Source organism: Tupaia chinensis, unplaced genomic scaffold, assembly GCF_000334495.1.
Source record: "Tupaia chinensis unplaced genomic scaffold, TupChi_1.0 Scaffold000701_1, whole genome shotgun sequence".
Taxonomy (NCBI): Eukaryota; Metazoa; Chordata; class Mammalia; order Scandentia; family Tupaiidae; genus Tupaia; species Tupaia belangeri.
In genome coordinates this window covers 14,569-33,689 of record NW_006160224.1, presented here as the reverse complement: position 1 = coordinate 33,689, position 19,121 = coordinate 14,569, and the positions used below count along the sequence as shown (strand labels likewise).

General features: G+C 33.9%; 1 pseudogene; it reads right to left on the bottom strand.

The window, feature by feature from the left end:
• Positions 1-10,482: 10,482 nt before the first annotated feature.
• On the bottom strand, positions 10,483-11,914 carry LOC102483984 (abl interactor 1-like; annotated as a pseudogene).
• Between the last annotated feature and the right edge of the window lie 7,207 nt (positions 11,915-19,121).

Genomic DNA, 19,121 nt, shown 5'->3' with positions numbered 1-19,121 from the left:
AGTTTAAATTCAAGAGAAATTCTCAAAAATACCCAAAAACATGGAAACCAAATAATCTACTCCAGAATGACTTCACAACTACTGAACAAATAAAGACTGAAATCAAATGATTCATGAAAGTCAACTACAATAAGGACATGAGTTTCCATAATCTTTGGGACACCACTAAAGCATTCATAAAAGGGAAGTTCATAGCAATTAGTACACATAAGAAGAAGATGGAAAGAAGGCAAATAGATCAACTAACATCATGCCTCAGAAAACTGTAAAAGCAACAGGAAAAAATCAAAAAAAAATTTAGGAGAAAGGAAATAATAAAGATATGAACAGAAATAAATGAAATAGAGAATAAACAAATTATACAGAAAATAAATGAAAGCAACAGATGTTTCTTTGAAAAGATAAACAAAATTAATACACCACTAGTGAGAATTATTAAAAAGAAGAGAGAAAGGAACCAGGGAAATGAAATCTGCAATGAAGCAGGCAATCTAACAACAGGCATAATAGAAATACAAAACATCATTACATGATACTATGAACAACTATATGCCAAGAAACAAGAAAATCTGGATGAGATGGACAAATTCCTGGACACATATAATCTATGATGATCGAGTCAGGAGTACATAGAAAGTGTGAATAGGCCCATAACAAGCAAGGAGATTTAATCAGTAATAAATAACCTTCCAACAAAGAAAAGCCCTGGTCCTAATGTCTTCACTTTTGAATTCTACAAAATTTTGAAAGAAGAGTTAACCTTCATCCTACTCAAGTTATTTCTAAAGATCCAAAAGGGTGAATCTCTCCCTAATTCATTCTATGAAGTCTCCATCACCCTTATCCTTAAAGCACATAGGGACAGGACAAGGAAGGAAAACTATAGACCAATATCTCTGATGAATATAGATGCAAAGATTCTCAAGAAGATACTAGTAAATCATATGCAACAACTTATAGAAAAGATTATACATCATGATCAGATAGGCTTTATTCCAGGATTACAATATTAGTTCAACATACACAAAACCATAAATGTAATACACCATCTTAACAGAAAAAAAATTAAAAAAATCATATCAATTGATGCAGAAAAAGCATTTGATAATATACAACATTCCTTTATGATCAAGACTCTCAGCAATATTGCCATAGAAGGGTCACTTCTCAACAAAATAAAGGATATGTATGAAAAACCTATAGCAAACATCATCCTGAATGGAGAAAAGCAGAAAGCTTTCCACTAAAAACTGGTACAAGATCAGGATGCCCATTTTCTCCACTTTTTTTCCATATAGTACTAGAAGTCTTCGCCAACACGATCAGGAAGAAAAAAAAAATAAAAGGCATTCAAATAGAAAAAGAACAGGTGAAATTCTCTGTATTTTTAGATGACATGATTGTATACATAGAAGACTCGATGGTAGCTATGAAAAAATTCCTGGAAGTAATACATGAGTACAGTAACGTTGTAAGATACAAAGTCAACATATGGAAATCTATAGCATTTCTATATACAAACAACAGGCAGACTGAGATAGAACTGAAAAAAATTAATTCCACTTCCCATAGCCACAAAAAGTATAAGATACCTAGGAATAAATCTAACCAAAGAAGTTAAAGACTTTCACAAGGAAAACTAACAGACGCTAAAAAAAGAAATTGAAAATGACACAAAAATGTGGAAGGACATCTAATGTTCCTGGGTTGAAAGAATCAATATAATCAAAATGGCAATTCTACCCAAATTAATCTACATATTTAATGCAATCCCAATCAAAGCACCAGACACATTCTTCACAGATCTAGAAATGACAATCATAAAATTTGTCTGGAATAATAAAAGACCTTGTATTGCCCAAATAATTCTGCACAAGAAGAGTCAAGTGAGTGGCATCTCACTCCCTAACACAAAAATACTCTACAAATCTGTGGTAAACAAAGCAGCATGGCACTGGCACAAAAACAGACATGTGGAGGAATGAAACAGAATAGAATCCCCAGAAATAAATTCCCAAACATACAATCAACTGATTTTTGACGAAGGGTAGCAGTAAATCCACTGGTAAAAGGAAAACCTCTTTAGCAAATGGTACTGGAAAAACTAGATATCCACCTTTAAAAAGATGAATTGGAACCCCTAACTGTCACCATTGAGAAAAATCAACTCATGTTCTAAATCTAAGATCTCAAACTATAAAACTGCTCCTAGAGAACACTGGAGAATTCTGGGAGACAGGAGTAAGCAAAGACTTCTTAAATAAGACCCCTAAAGCACAGTCAATAATTTCCAAAATTGACAAGTGAGATTACATCAGACTAAGAATTGTTTGTATGGCAGAACACACAGCAATTAGTGTGAATTGACAGCCCTCAGAATGAGAAAATATTTTTGTAAACTGTGCATCAAATAAGGGACTGATGACCAGAATACACAAAGAACTCAAGCAGCTGTCCCGAAAAAAAGATGATCATTCCTATTAAAAGATGGGAGAATGAGTTGAAAAAAACTACTCTCTAAGGATGATATATAAATAGCCAAAAGACATATGAAAAAATGCCCAACATCCCTCATCGTAAGGAAAATGCAGATCAAAACAACAATGAGATACCATTCAACCGCAGTCACAATGATTAAGATAACAAAACAAAACAAAACAAAAAATAGTAAGGGCTGGCGGGGCTGTGGTGAACAGATAAGTTTCTTACACCTCTGGTGGGAATGTAAATTGGCCCAGACACTGTGGAAAACAATTTGGAGATTGCTCAAATATCTACAAATAGAACTTCCATATGCCCCAACAATCTATCCAAAGGACAAAAGAATTCTTAGTCAGAAAAATATTTACACATCAATATTTTTTGTGACATTATTTACAATTGCTAAGACATGGAACCAAACCAAATGCCCAAGAACAGAGATGAATGGATTGAAAAACTGTGGCACATGTACTCTATGGAATACTATTCAGCCATAAACAACAACAACAACAACAACAACAAACAAACAAAATACAAAACCCTGGATTTTGACAGAAAGTGGAAGAATATGGAAGATTTACTGCTGAGTGAGGCAAGCCAGGATATGAAGGAGAGACATTGTATGTCGCCACTTAATATAGACTGAGTGTCTGTACTCTATGACTGAAACCGATTGTCTAAAGGATATACAAAACACAATTAATGGGTGTAAATACAAGATATAGTGTGTGTGGAAGAGTAGGGCCTGAGGAAGGACATTTAGAAGAAAAAAAGGGAGGCAAAGCATTAATGGGCCAAAGAAATGTGGTATTATCTGTTGAAGATATTTTATAGTTTAACCAACTGGACTAGGGTGAAATGTTCACATAGTGAAATATTCATTCACTTTGGAAGCTAAAAAAGGTAATTGAATGTATAAAAAATGAAATGAAAAATAATAAAAAGGAATAAATATATATGTGTGTATATCTATATCTATAGGTATATAGATATATAGATATAGATATACACACCCCAAATTTCCACAGTCTATGACCTAAACTGAATGACTGAATGACTAAAGGGTATAGAAACACAGTAAATGGTTGTGAATACCAGATACAGTGTGGGAAGAGTGTGAATGAACAAATTGATTCTGAGGAAGGACATTAAGGAGAAAAATGGAGAGGCAAAGCATTAATAGAACAAAGAAATAGGGTATTATCTGTTGAAGATATCTTTATAGTATTAGCAAGTGGACTGGGGAGAAATGCAAATATATTGGAATATTTACTCTGCAAACTAAATGATGTGATTGAATGTATAAAAGAACTTGAAATAAAATAAGATACAAAATAATAAATAATAAAATAAAAAAACCACACACACAAAACCCCAGATAACAAAGCATAGACGGCAGTTAGCAAGGTTTTTTTTTTTTCTTCCTTTTTAAAAATTTTTTTAATTATTATTTATTTTTTGAAGAAGTTTTTGCTATCGGGCAAGTGCGCTCACCAGAAAAACAGAGAGAGACAGAGAGAGGGAAAGTGAGAAATCACCCCTTAGAGGGGATGACCACACAGCAATTACTTCTCCTCTATTCCCCTCTAGGAATCTTGGGCATGCACACAAACGCACCTGGTATGAGTTTAAGCCACCAGGTCCGAGACTCAAACCGCAGTCGACTACATGGGCATCCAGTGACGTAGCCATTACTCAAACTGCTATTTCCAATCAGCAATATTTTAGTCAAAAGTTATAAAATTCTATTTCACCAGTTCTGTATATACCACTAGCCATTGATTCAATTACACATATCTACATTTCCACTTCCATGAATATACATCAGTTTATCAGATAGGTCATGATGTATTATTCTACAATTTTCTATGTAAAATTTTCTCATGTCTTTCCTTACAACCTAATCCTTGCACATATGTAAAAAGAAATATACGTATTTCAAAAATTTTTTCTTAGAAAAAAATGGAAAAAACACTATATATTACTTCCAGAACAACTTTATAAGGGAGTAGTATGTAGCATGAAGTAAGAAGACTGAGGTAGATCTATTTGGACTAGTACTGAAAACTCTTAAAGATAGCGTACACAATATACAATAAAATGTAAAATTCTATACACAGTAAAAGAAAAAAATTATATATATATATCATTAAACATGCTAGAATATACAAAGACCACTACCTCAAGATTCTTAACAATCAGTTTATATATGCATCCCGTTAAGGTATGTTCTTTAAAAGTATTATACTCTTAACCTCCTATTTATTCAAATAAAGGTGTGTATAGAATTTCTATTTATGTCATTTTTTCAGAGATTTTAGAATTGCAAAGATGAAGGACCAGCAGTTAGCACAAAGGCTATGTTGCTGGATTCTGATGTAGTCAACAGTGGTTCGAGTCCCGGATCCGGTGTCTTAAACTCACTCCAGGTACATGTGTGTGCATGCCCAAGATCCCGAGAGGAGAAGGGATTGCAGTGTGTCCATCCCCCCAGAGGAGTGATTTCTTGCTTTCTGTCTCTCTGTCTCTCTCTGTCTTTCTGGTGAGTGTACATGCCCTATAGCCAAAAACTCTCTCAAAAAAAAATCTCAACAACAACAACAAAAAATAAAAACATACATGCTATGAAAAACAAAATCAGAACCAGAGAATACTGCAACAGTAACACAAATTTCTAGAAAACTGACACATATGGAAAAGTCCAGGGTTGACATCCCAAGACCTCCCTGCCAGGCATGCACACATGTGCCCATGATCCAGACTGGCCTAGACTAGGGATGGAGTGCAGGATGATGAATATGTAGAGCACAAATCCATCTCTGTCTTTCTCACTATCTATTTGTTTCTCGCTCTCACAATCACTCTGTCTCTATTGCAAAAAAAGAACAGATTAATAAATTTAAAAACTGCTTCATTTGCTGGGTTTTTACATAAACCATATATTTTATATGCACAGAGAAACAGTTTTATTTTTCTCAATGTATCTACACTATAGTTAATAATTCCAGCAGATAGAAGATAGATTAGATAGATGATAGAAAGAGAGATACATAATCTTATAATAAAGCATATTTCTAAATGAATAAATTACATTTTTCAAAAATCTGTATGGAATTTTAAATCAGTGCTAACCACACAGAATCATATCTTAAAAAAGAACTAAATTTTATAATTACTGAATTTTTGGTGTAACTGTATTGTTGAAAGTGTTTAATGAGCTATAATGTATAAAAATATTTAAATTTTGTTTGGAATAAAAAGGAAAAAGTATCTAAAATTTTAATTTATGCATATTACAAAATATTAACAGCTTATATACTTTTGACTTGCAGAACAAGGCAATAATTTTTTTTTTATCTTATCGGTTCCATTGGAATAGACAAAAGAAATTTTAATGAAAGAAAACACTATGATTGGAAGAACACCTACCATATGTCATGCAAAACTGTGTCATGTTTTATGTCCACTTTACATGTTTTATGCACATATGTATATATTTAGACATAAACACAATATGTAGACTTCTAAAATATGATATTGAATTTTTACACAGTGAGTATAGTTATCCCAATTTATACTTGAAGAAAGAAACTCAGAATATGTTTAGTGACCAAAATGCAGTAAGAAACTTACTTTGATTAATTTAAAAGCCATTGTGATGCTGGAAAAATATTTTTCAGTTTTCAGTTATACATTCTAGCAACAAAATTTCCACTGCAGTAAAGAAACACACTAAAAAGCCTGGTTTCCACTATTAACTATTCCTATTTTACTTATTGGACTCTTGCTAACAGTCTAAAGGATAACTTCTTAACCTTCTCATAAAGAGCTGGAAATGCCTGTTTCATTTGGTCTGATCTCAGAGGGCACAATGTTGCATTATTCCTCAAGCACACAGTTGACTTCACATATTGTGCATGTACATTTTTTTCACAGTGTCTCCTAATATTTGAAAAATATGTTATTACTTGCATTGTAGATCTATTTGAAAGAAATTCTATGACACAAAAAGAAAAACATAATTCCCAGGTAAAGGCAACTCATCAGAAAGGAAAACAAATCATGCATACATAAGAAAACAGCAAGTAGCCATGTACTAGGAATATTTTTCTCTAGTAACCAATTTATTTTCTATTAAATTAGAATCAAAACAAATTATCATTCAGGATTTTTACCCACTTTTCTGTGTTGTGTTAGAATAGTCAACCTCATTTTATTCAGATTAGAAGGCATATTTCAAATCCTCATTTCTTTTCTAAAAATAGCTGTATGAGTTGGTAAGAGAATAGTATCTTCCCTACTAGGAACAAAGGGCACTGAACATTTATTATACTTTCTAATCACATATAACTTTATATCCTGTAATTGGACTCTGTCCAAGATTAATTCTCACTTAATTAAGTGCCCTGGGATTTCTGCAAAATTTTAAAAGAACCACTGTATGTAAATACACTGATAAATCAAATATGTCACTAGGGTTGGAAAGATGTAACAAGGAGAAGTCAACAGTTTCAGAACCATTATGGAATTATGGAATTTTGCCAATCAAGAACAAAACAGCTATTGTTTTTCTAAAGAAAGTACTTGACACTTACCCTCTGTGTGACATCAAGATTTTTCTTCCTTTAACACAAACCAGATTTTTATATCTCTAAATGTGAGGTTAGATACATTAGAAGTTAATTTCTAATTTAGCTATAATAGTTAATTATTGTATTAATGACATATTTTTTTTAACAAATCGCATTAGCCCTACAGCCAGGTGCTTAAGGAAGCCAGAGCTGACATACCACAGTTCAAGTCCTGATCAGAGTAGCTTGAAAAACATTCTAGGCATTTGTAACTACATACCCAAAATGCCAAAAGAATGTTGAAATGGAGAAAGGATTGTAGGATGACCATGCTTCAGTAAGGGTTTTTTTTCTCTCTCTCTCTCCCTTTCTGTTTCTCTCTGGTGAGCATACATACCTTGTGATAATTCAGAACAAAATATTATTGAGAACGTGTATAGTGCCAGGTGATTTGCTATAAGTAGGTAGTACAATAGATACTAAGACTGAAAAGAAAAAAGGTGAAAGTTTTATCAGCATTGACACTGTATTTTGTACTAGTCAGGTACTGAAAAAGGGAACAACTTTATAAAGTAATCATAATCTGCAATTAGTGCAAATAACACAACAAAAGGGCTTCTGTGACAGAAAATAAGGTCAAGATTCCGCTGCAGAAAATGTAGAGAGAGACCTTTTATAAAAGTTTATATTTAAGTTGAAGTCCAAGAAATGGAGAATTGTTTCTGTGGGGAGCACTTTTACAAGTGGAAGTTTCAGCATTGAAAAGAGCTGGACAGTGTTCACAGACTGAAAGTTCATGGGGTTTGGAAGTGAAATAGGAAATGGAGAGGATTAGAACAGATGGGTTGGAGATGAACCCGGACCAAAACACTGCAAGCAAGTATAGATTTTGTTCAGTAATTCAGATTTCATTTAAAGTTTTGTTTTAAAAGTTTGCATTTAAGTTTACTTATATATTTGTATTTTAACTTTGTTTATCCATGTTTGTTTATTACCACAGGGCATATTTGCTTATCAGAGAGAGACAGTGAGATAGGAAAAGTGAGAAATCACCTCCCTGGGGATGATCAAACCACAATCCTGTCTCCTACTTTCTCCTCCTAGGAAGCTGGGCATGCATGTACATATGCCTGGTGTGATTCTCAATTCACCAGGTCTGGGACTCGAACTATGGACAGCCATGTGGAAGTCTAGCACCTTAACCAACATGCCACCTGATGGCCACCACATTAATTATATTTTAACAGTGTCTAAAAATTTCATGAGAATATCTTATATAAGACTATACATAATATTTAGACAACAGGTTATATACAAATTAAGAACATTAGGTCTGAAAAATAAAAAAAAAAGAAGTTCTGATCACTAAAGATATCTCTGTAAAGTTGACAAATGTGAAATTCATATAAAACAATCTCATTGATTTGGTTGCAACATGGTCTTTAACTTTTTGAATTAAATGTTTTGTACTAGTCTTACCATTCACTATACTGTTATTAGTCTGTAACACCCAGTATATAACACATTTGAAATCCAAAAAAATCCTCACTACACAGGAATCCACACTTTGGTGTTCTACTTTACTATCCTCAGAAAAACAGAATTATACAGAGGATAAAAAGAAAATGTCCTTCTAACCTTCCCTTAAATTAGGAGAAGACACACAAAGTGCATGTGTTGCATTTCAATTAAGTCACAAGAACACAAATCCGTAAGGTATATCTCTGTTCACTGATTAATAATAGGACATGCTTTCCTTCCTAATTATTCTGTTTTAAAATTATATGTTGCTAGTACCAGGTAATGGATTAAACAGAGCTTTTCCCAAATCAATTGCATCTCCTTTACAATATGTAAAAGTACTTCTAATTTCCTCTCATTGAACCCAGTGTACAGCAGTTCACTGTAAGATTGAAGGACTAATATGGCAGTCCTTCACAATTTTACCTACAGAAAGAATACATATTCTTAGAGGTTTTCTTTTTTAAATGAATTTACATTTAATCATTGTACATCTTTACATTGTACAACATTGCTTTTCCCAACATGAATACAGTATCAGTCAAGACAAAGACATTACCATATGTATTATCATCAACACATAACTTTTTATTTTTGTGTCAATGAAATGTATTGATACTTTCCTATTCCTCTCCCTCCCTCCTTCCCTGTATTACCCACCCTGAATTATTCCTATCCTTACTATCTCTAATATCTACTTTTATCTTCCCTGCTACTATACCATCAAATCTTTCAGTGTCTGCTATAGAGTACAGACGTTCAGTGTATATATAGAGTGGAGACCTGCAAAGTCTGTCTTTCATAGTCAGGCTTGCTATGTTTAACATTAAGTCTTCTTTCCTCATCCACTTTGTATCAAATATACTTTGATATTTTCTAGCTTCAAAAGTTGTTTTAAGAAAAGAATTCAGAACATGAACTTATAAATAGTCATTTCATATTTTAAATCTGCAAAAATCCATCACATTGCTGTTGAGACAGAAAAGATAAGGCCGATTTTTTTCAAGTTCCTATTGTATATTGAGAAAATAGAATCATAATTCTATAGTAATCATTATCTTTTAAAGTAAATCATTGAAGAAAAGGACACAAATCTTTGGTTCACTATACATCACTTGGCTTGTAAGTTGAATTTATTTATTTGTTTATTTAGTTATTTTTTGAATTTATTTATCTGTTTATTTAGTTTTTTAATTTAATTTGTTTTATACATTCAATCCACATATGTCAATTAGGTTATAGTAAATGTTCCAACATGAATACTTTCCTCACCAGTCCAGTTGGGAATACTATACATACATGTTATCTTCAACAGATAATAACTCATTTATTTGCCCCATAAATGTCTTGCCTCTCTATTTTTCTCCTTATGTCTTTCTGTAGAACATACTCCTTCTCCCACCATATTCCCACATTGTATATGGCATCTAGAACCATTTTCTATGTTTCTATATCCTATAGTCATTCAGCTGCAGCCACAGAGTGCAGAGATTCAGTATATATTAACTAGAGACATACAAAGTTTCTCCTTCATAGCCTGGCTTGCTTTGATTTTAATATTAGTTTGACACAGTACTAGTAACCATGCTGCACTGAAACATATAATGCTACAATATGAATTTTGATTTATTAATATTATATCCCACATTCCTAAAATATTATACTGCTCATAAAGTGTACAATGTGTTAAGTAAGCACATAAGCATAATCAGTCATAGAAAGCTTCTTTTATGAACAACTGTTTAGCAATATACAAACTGCATCAAAGATTTATGCAGATATTCAGTTATACCTAGTAAAACAGCATTTCCTGAAAATATGGGAACACTTTAAAACATGAATAATCTGTTGACCATAAAGTCCAAAAATATGACTGAGTACTAATACCGTACACCAGAAGTAAAATAAATTAATCTGTATAGTCCATGATTGATTCAAACTTGTTCCAGGGAACAGACCAGTCACTTAACTTCAGATTCCTTCCTACCAGCCATCAATCATTCTTCTTCATACTGTAAATATTTGCACTCTCCAAAAATGACAGCTCATCATCCTTGTCTTTTGTATAATCATATATTGCAACAACTTTTCCTCATGTAATTCTTGGGGCCCCTGCAGGATCCCCAACTGCATATTGATCATTTTACTGAATCACTGCAACCGACTCATCTTCATAATACCCTGAAGGTAGTGTTGGACATGATGAGTCATCAAACATAGTAATGTCATCTGGTGGAGGTGGTGTTGGTATGGTTGGACTATTAGCAATGTTTTCCTGCACCTTGGCCATGAAGCCAATGAGAGCTATCTATGGAGTCAACTAAGGTATAGGGGGGAAGTATAAAGCAATAGAAATAGAATTTTGATTATAAAGTGGACCTCCATTTTCATGAGACAAAGCAGAAAAGTGAGCAGTAATAGATTTCATTTGAATACATCCAGATGTCAAAGACATGGTAGAGTTGTGTTGAGAAATCTGTCAGGCCATTGTGCCATACTGGGAACCAGGAGCTTATCCCAGGGCTGCTGGTCCAACCCTGGGTGTTGTAGGTGTAGGCAGAGCAATGAGAATGCCAATACTACTGCTTCCACTATTTTCTCGACTTCGACTTCTTCTGATACTGGCAGTGTGTATACTTGTCTCCAATTTAAAGAAGCTTTAATACCTGAACTATGTTGAATTCTAAGCCTGGCTGGACTCATCATGTAGTCATTAAGAACTACTGCAGGTTTAACAGGTTCCAAATTTTTGTAAGAAGAATTCCATCCCAATGTTTTCTGTCCTGACATAGGAGGACTTGCTGTCTTCTGAGTAGGAGGATTTATTCTCAACAGTGTGCCAGTTTTTCCAAGCTGGTTATTCCCATGATTAACAGCATGGTCCACATCATCCAGAACCATGTAGTCAATAGGTTTCTGATCATACCTTAAAGAGCACTCAATATTTGAGGTGCTATTTTTTTGTAAGTTCTTGATGTATTCTTGTTTGTTGTCAAAATACCAATCTCTCTTCAAGCCACTTTCTATTTTGTGAATATCCATGGTCTGTGAGAAATGATTGATAGAAGACTCCATTCTCCAGACTGAGAGACTTGAACATTCAGTACTTGGACTACATTGTTGTCCGGTGCATTTATTTGATAAGTAAAACTAATGAGATTCAGTCATGTAGGCTTTGGCCTTGTCTAAAACTTTTCTCTTGTCTGTAATAGTCCTTTATCTTGTCCTATAGGTAGCTGTTTACACAGTAGTCTTCTACCTAGGTCAGATTCTAGTAACTTTATCAGCACCTTCTTCCTAGATAAGCTCTCTTACTGTAGTAACATCTGCAGCTCTGCCATTTTCCATTCTCCTGCATTATTTCCTCTGGCATTTAAGAGACAGGGGTCGCAAGGTCCATGGAGGCCCAAAGCACCTCATAGCTTATATATAAATCTAAAATTCTTTTAATTTTCTTCTTGTTTTTACTTACTTAAAAAAAACTTATATTTAATCTTTGTATGTTTTTATAGCATTCAGTATGGGTTGTCAAAGCATAATTGTATTATATGTCCAGCAATTTGGTGATATTACCATACACGATAAGTTTCTTTTTCATATTTTTTTAGAGAGAGAGTTTTTTGCTATAAGGTGTGTGTGCTTGCTAGAGAGACAGAGAGACAGAAAGTGAGAAATCACCTTCCAGGGAGAATAGCTACATTGCAACTCCTTCTTCTCCAGTCTCCTCTCAGAATTTTGAGTATGCACACAAATGTGTGCAGCCTGAGTTTGCAACCGCCGGGTCTGGGACTCAAACCACAATCAGCCATGTGGAGATCCAGTGACACAACCATTTTGCCATCTGCTAGTCTCAACTTTCCATTCTTGTATCTGTTTTGCATTCTTTTTTCATTTGCTAAAGGCATCTAAATGAGCAAAGGTTGTATGAAAAACTGTTCAACATCTTTTATCATAGGGCAAGGTGAATTATGTTTACATTTAATTGTTCTACATTTTCATACCAAAAAGACTAAAGTTCTTCACCCTAAAACTTACACTAGGCACATGTGTATGCATGCCCAAAGTACCGAGAGGAGAGTGGAAGAGAGGGGATTGTGGAAGAGAGGGGATTGTGGCATGGCCATCTCCCCTGGGGGGTGATATTTTGCTTTCTATCTCTCTCTGTTTCTCCAGTGAGCACACACATTCTATAGGAAAAAACTCTCTCTCAAAAAAAAGAAACAAAGTTATTGTAAAATAAAAAGTAGTGCAAGTACGACTTTTTTATTGCTTGACAAAGTGCTCTTTGTAATTAAAAAAAAGTCAGCATTAAGGTTGAAAAGCTACTTAAGATTGGTACCAAATCACATGTTACATATGCAACTGCTTTATGCAATGGCAAGAAGATTAAATATTATTCCACAAGTTTGTGTTTCAAAATCAGCACTAATCACAATCGTTAGTACAAGAGGAATTTAATATAAATTAAATGAACAGATGAACAACTCATTGTGTTATCTGTAATTTTGAGTTCACAATCTCCTTGCAGATCATCATCTGTTTTTCTTCCCAGGTGTAGAGCAGAGACAAGGACACTTGCAAGTTTTATAGAACTAAAATATGTATGAGATAAAATAAATCTATTTGGGGGTCAGCAAGTGACATTGTATCTAAGGTGCTGGACTGCCCAATGGCCAACCCTGGTTTGACTGTAGGACCTGTGGCTTGAAAGTCATTCTTGGTCTGTGTGCATGTGTAACCAAAATCCCAGGGGGAGATTTAAAAAAATAAGAGATTGTGGTGCAGTCGTCACCCTTAGGGGAAGGGGTGATTTCTCAATTTCTGTCTCTCTGGTGAGCAAACACACACACTATATTACAAAATTTTCTAATAAACACATAAATAAATAAATAAAACTATTTGTGAGATCTTATCTTCAACTATAGTAAACATTAATTTTGGCTGCCCAATAAGTCTTTAAAGGAATCCTATGTATATTTGTGATTTTTGAAAATTATAACCTAAAATATTACATGAACAAGATCCTCTTTCCATTAACTTGCAGACATGTGACTTGGATTCAGTCAAACTTGTGCAAGTCTTTCAACTGGAAACAATTTACCTTATGCAAAGGTCCTTTGAGAGTCAGACTGGTTCTGAGCACAGCAAAGTGGTGGCCACTCTGTGACTTTGTCAGGGGCAGCATAACCATGGCATTGGCAGGGATGGCTTCTAGATTAGCATGTCTGTCCTATTAGGTCAGATTTGCAAGTTGCTCTAGATGGCTCAGTCTAGAATCTGTGACTCATGCTCTTTCAAATATTCTGTAAGATGCTTATTTACATATAATAAACCCTCTCTTTTTAAACTAGGTAGACATGATTCTGCCATATAATAACTCTGACTTGTCCTAAACACACAAGAACCTGCATTTTGAATTATAACCAAGTATGGAATGTCACTGAGACCAGTGGGCGATATGGTGATTAAGGCACTGGACTCCCATGTAGTCAACTGTACATGAAGTACTAGACTGAGCAGCTTGAGAGTCATGTTAGGCATGTATGAATACATGTCCAAAATCCCAAGAGGAGACTAAAGGAGAAGGGATAGTGGCATGGCCATCCTCCCTGCAGAGGGTTATTTTTTTATGCTCCTCTCACTGTCTCTCTCTGTCTCTCTACAGCAAGTGCACATGCCCTATGGAAAAAAGCTAACACACAAGAAAAAAGAAAAAGAAAAAAAGAAACAGAGTGTCATCAATTTCAGAAGCATTCTAGTAAATGTGTCCTTTTTAGAAAAGTATTTACTCTTTTTTTATTTTTTGAGAGGTTTTTGCTATAGAGCATGTGCACTTGCCAGACAGAGAGAGACAGAGAGACAGAAAGTGAGAAATCACCCCACAGGGGGGATGGCCATGCCGCAATCCCTTCTCCTCCATTCTCCTCTTGGAATCTTGGGCACACACGCACATGCGCCCGGCGTGAGTTAAAGCCACTGGGTCCAGGATTCAAACTGTCATCAACTACATGGGAGTCCAGCGACATAGCCATTACGCTAACTGTTGGTCCCAGTATTTACTCTTAAGTGTGTTAAGTAGATACCATAGTCATTTGCAAGTGGGCTTCAGAAAATTGATAAAAAATGTGCATTCTGGAAAAAACTATGTATGATTTTTTTCATCAAAATGAGCTTAAATACTATTGCAATTTTGAAGTCTCCTTATATTTACTAAGTATTTCTTAACCATTTGTTCTACACCAAGCTTTGTTCTAATGCTAATGATTTGGTATTAAACAAATAGATAGTCATTATCTGTTCTGAACAACTACCATAATTTAAGTGTTTAGATATTTTGATTGGGTTCTATGTTTACATCAAAACTTTAGTAAAAGGACAAAAAGTATAGTAAGAGAAAATCAGATACATAACTGGATCAGCTCCATATCCTTGGAGATATGAATTTAAAGGATTCCAAAAGAAGAAAGTATTATTAGTGTTGGCTAAGGAAGATGGAACTATTCCTGCCACTGAGAACTTCTACAAGTCCTCTCAGCTCTCAGATTCTTCTTCTTCATAACAGAGGTAGAGAAATAATGCATTTCCACTTAAAGTTCTGAAAAGTAATAGTCTAAATACTCTAGATTAGTTGGATACTTCAATTAAAAATACTCTAACAACAAATAATATTTACAGTAAGTAATATATATATATATTTTTTTTTTTGAGAGGTTTTTGCTCTAGGGCGCGTATGCTCACCAGAAAGACAGACAGAGAGACAGAAAGTGAGAAATCACCTCCCGGGGGGATGGCCATGCCACAATCCCTTCTCCTCCATTCTCCTCTCGGGATCTTGGGCATGCACGCACTCATACTTGACATGTGTTTTAAGCCAACTGGTCCAGGACTCGAACAGCGGCTGACTACATGGGAGTCCAGTGACATAGCCATTCAACTAACTGCTGGTCCCAATATAATAAGTAATATTCATGAGCATTTGACTCTACTTAAAGCTTACATGGATTATTTTAGTTGACCCTGATAACATCTTTATAATGTCAATTTTAACTGAAATTTTCAAAGTTCATGTTTTCCAAAAGTTTAAAATATAAGTGTAAAAGCTAAGATTTAAACTCAAACACTGTTCTCTTAAGCAGTACAGTATGCCAAACACTATCAGCTATTTCTAAAAATTGTGGATCTGATAAATGATACATAAAACCTACATCAACATACCAAAACATTAAAAACAAGATTCCAAATATCTAGTACAGGCTACAATAATATTGAATTCTAGATCAACACAAAAGGTCTTCAAAAATGTCAAAGAATTTTGCCTTATGAAAAACTATGCATGGATTTCAAAACATTTACACAAAATAAGTAAACTGATACTTTAATTCAATTTTTTTTCATGTCCTTTTTGATGTCCCTTCATAATAGAGCAAGATTTATTCATAATATAGCAAGAATATCATGAGGCTTTAAACTTGAAGAAAAAGAAAATGAATCTGACGAGATATTCCATTATGATGGAAAGTACAGTAAGAAAAAATGGGAAATAAATGTCTGAAAGATTCCCATTTTCTAACATGCTTTTACTTATTTTAGAGCAGAAAAAGTAGCAAGTTATCTTTATAAGAATTTTGAATATTGAGAATTCATAGCTTCTGTGATTTATCCCAGATAATGTCTTAAGATAATTTCATTAACAAACACAGATTGTCAATATAATCTATGGGACTACTAGTGAAAGTATTTGAATAAGTCACCTACTTTATAATATGAGGGCAACTGTTTAAAAGGCAGATATATTAATCCAAAAGCAGTCCTTCTTAATTAGAATCTCTAGAACTGTCTACTGGGAGTTTGCAAAGAAGACGCTTAACTAATTCTGACAGTACATCAAAGATGAACATCTATGAAAGAGAGACATTGAATATCTCCACTTCACATATACTGACTGTCTGCACTCTATGGTAGAGACTGAAAGTCTGGAGGACATAAAAGCATTTCAAATTGTTATGGACAATAAAGACAAACTGGAAGGAGAGTGTGGGAGGAGAAGAGCATAGCAAAGGAAATTTTGGGGGAAAATAGAGAGGTAAGACATATGTGAGACACAGATATGGTTTATTATCTGTTGATGAGGAAGTGTATAGTATTCTCAACTGGGCTGGACTGAGGTGTATATCATGCAGCGTAAAGTCTCTTTACAATCTAAGTGATGTATAGTGGTTGACTGTATAAATAATAATAATAATGAAGAAAAAATTAAAAAATATAAATATAAATGAGCAATTTGTGCCATGGTAATACTTTTCCAAATGGACTATTCCTCAATGGGTTTATATCTCAGTATCAAAATACTTTGACATATAGTGTCCACTGAGTCCTGAATCTTATATATTCCAAATGGACTATTCCTCAATGGGTTTATATATCAGTATCAAAATACTTTGACATATAGTGCCCACTGAGTCCTGAATCTTATATATTATTTTCTGATCTATTTACCATGTAATGGATGAAATTATCTTATATATGGGTTATTTTACCAATGACGTCAGCATTTGACCCAGAGCTTCTTCATAGTATTTTTCACTTCTGCATTTTAAGGGAATAAATGAAAGGATTTAACATTCAATTTTCATGGTACAAAACACAACAAGATGAAGACATCACTGGGACTAGATTTTAAATATGTAGGGACCCAATAATAGGTTAACTACAATGATGTAAGAGACCAAGGTGTAGAGATTAGAGCCTTCCCTCCAAGATGTGAGGCTCAAATCAGATAGAATGACCACATAGGACTATCAAAGGAGGAGATTTAACAGGCACGTTGACTCACCACACCTATCAATATGACAAGGCTGCAGGTATTCATGCAGATGAGTTAAAACTGAATATTCCAGTGACATGAATAGTCTTTGAAAAGCTGTCCTGCTTTGGAAACACTAACAAGTTGAAGGACAAATCTTCTAGAGCATGTTATTCTCATGAGATGGCATCACCTATATCAACTCATAATGCTCAGTCCTGTCATACAAGTAGTACATAGCCACTTTAGGCCATCCCCCAGTGGAATATTCTCAACAGTTCCAAAAATTATTCAGCAAAAGCTTCTAGTCATGCACTCCACCATTTTTTTTTTTGTCACAGTAACGTGTTAACATGCCAGAAGTCATAGAGCAAAAATAGTAATTATCTATAATACAAAAAGAAAATATAAAGGGTGACTCAGGAGGATAAAAAAAAAAAAGACTGGACTAAATGAAAAAAATTACCTACTTCATGGATAACAATTTTGAATCTCTGAAAATATAAACACTCTTTAATTAATCTTCTAGAGATAAAGTACTTTGAAAATTACTCCAAAAAGTTGGCAAGTAAAATATATTATTTTAATTTTATTTTAAAGTATTCCTATGAAAATAGTAGGTAGAATAATGAAAAAATAGTAATGAGAAAGTACTTGGCTTCTCAGATATAGATTATATCATACACCAAATGTACTTAAGTTGAGTGTCGAGAGATCACTGAAACAAATTATATTATTGAAGAGAATCCAAATGTATGTGAGATTTTACAGTACAATTAAGTAAGGATTTCCAAACAAGGACAAAAATAAAATCATGTAGCTGTAAAAACATTTTATCTAGAAAAACATTAAACTACATCTCTATCAAACTACTTACATCAAAATTTACTCAAAATGCATCAATATTCAATAAAACAGATAAAAGCATTAAAATAAAATGGGAAAAAATGTGGAAGAATATTATGGTTATGGTACAGCAGGGAAAGTATTATAAAATATACACAAAATAAATATGATAAATCTGATTAAATACAAAAATTCTACACCACCAGAAAAAAATGTGCATAGCACAAGAAAGTCAAAATTAAATCATAAGCCTTTGTAAATATATTATGCAAAAATGATAATATTTCAATATTACTCATAAAAATTAGCACAGAAATAAAAATAGGTAAAAGACATTAATAGGTAATTCACGTAAAAATATATACAAAAATCTTAAGCATGGGACTAGATGCTTAAATAAAATATTGAAAGAATAGAGGGTATATAAATGAAGCATAGTTTGTTAAATGTACCAGATTGTAATATGTCATCTATATTTACTACCATTGGTTGCTCTGAAGTAGACCAGAAGATATTCTCACAGAGTATGGGCGGAAATGTAGCTGGTAAATGACATTGTGGCAATAACTATGAAAATACAAACATGAATATTTTAAATACATATAGTCTTTGATCCAGAAGTCCTGCTTCTAGGAACTAACAATTCTAAAAATACATGTTCAGGAGCTGCAGAGAGTCTGTGGCTCATCTCCTTCCACATATATTTTAATTCTCAATTGTGTTAACTGGGATCTGGAGGGTCCCACTCTTCCCTGCCTTCCCCCATGCCACTGGAATATCCTGTGCCAGCAAAAGTCTAGGGTACAGAGTGACCCATAGAAAGATGAAGCTACAGAAAGACAGTGACGCAACTATACCCAAAAGTGACTTCTGAAATACCTGGTGTCCTTTGAGACTTC